The sequence below is a fragment of the Marmota marmota genome, unplaced genomic scaffold (assembly GCF_001458135.2).
Source record: "Marmota marmota marmota unplaced genomic scaffold, marMar, whole genome shotgun sequence".
Classification (NCBI taxonomy): domain Eukaryota; kingdom Metazoa; phylum Chordata; class Mammalia; order Rodentia; family Sciuridae; genus Marmota; species Marmota marmota.
In genome coordinates, this window is record NW_026000241.1 from 6,230,232 (window position 1) to 6,231,155 (window position 924).

Here is a 924-nt window from a genome sequence, read left to right on the forward strand (position 1 = left end):
ACTGGAATTGAAGCCAGGGCCGGGGGCCTGCTGGGCAAATGCTCTACCACTGACCCACACCCCAGCCCTTAGTAATGCTTCTTTCAATCGGTGGCTTGCATTAGAGCCCCACACAGGCTGGGCAGGGCTGAGGCTCTGGGTGGTCCAAAGGAGACTCTCTCATCAGGGGTGATCAAGACAGACAGGGATGCATCAGTCTCCTTGAGCCGGGCAAGGCAAGAGGCATGGAGGACACTAGGGAGCCATGGGGGAAGTGTGAGCAGGAGAGGGCCATGATCAAGCTGTGATTGGAAGGTCCTGCCCCAGTAGGCACTGGGGCAATACTGGGATCCAGAGGTTCTTGAAGGAGACACACACCCAAGACAGACCCCTAGGACCCTCGGCTGCCAGCCCACTCTGAGGAAGGCAGACACTGCTGGGGGTTTGCCAGCCCTGGGAACCAGGCCAGTGGTTGGCTCAGAGTCAGGCCCAGATGCTGGCCTGGGTGACAGTGCCTGGAGCAGCCTCACCCGAGGATCCCCGGGGGGCAGTGAGCTGCCGCGGCTGTTTGCCAGGCCCTCTCACTGACCCAGGAGGCCCCTTGCCCAGCGCTGTGCCAGCCCCCCTCACCAAGACCCTGGGGAGCTGGGTGCTGTCACTGTCGGAGGAGGAACTGAGACCCAGAGAGGCGAAGTCACCGACTCTAAGACACTCAGTGCATGTAAGGGGGGTTTAGCACTGGAGCCTGAAAATACAGGTCTAGACAGGAAGCTGGAGGGACAACCAGAGCGCCCGGGGAAGTGGGGTTCTGAGCAGCTTGGGAGGAGGCTGGTCTGGAAGGGCCCTAGTGAAGTGGGCGGGGCTGGCGGCGTGGGCGGGGCTGGCGGGAGGATCTGGAGGCTGGGAGGGACTGGCAGGTGGGAGGGACTGGCAGGTGGGCGGGGC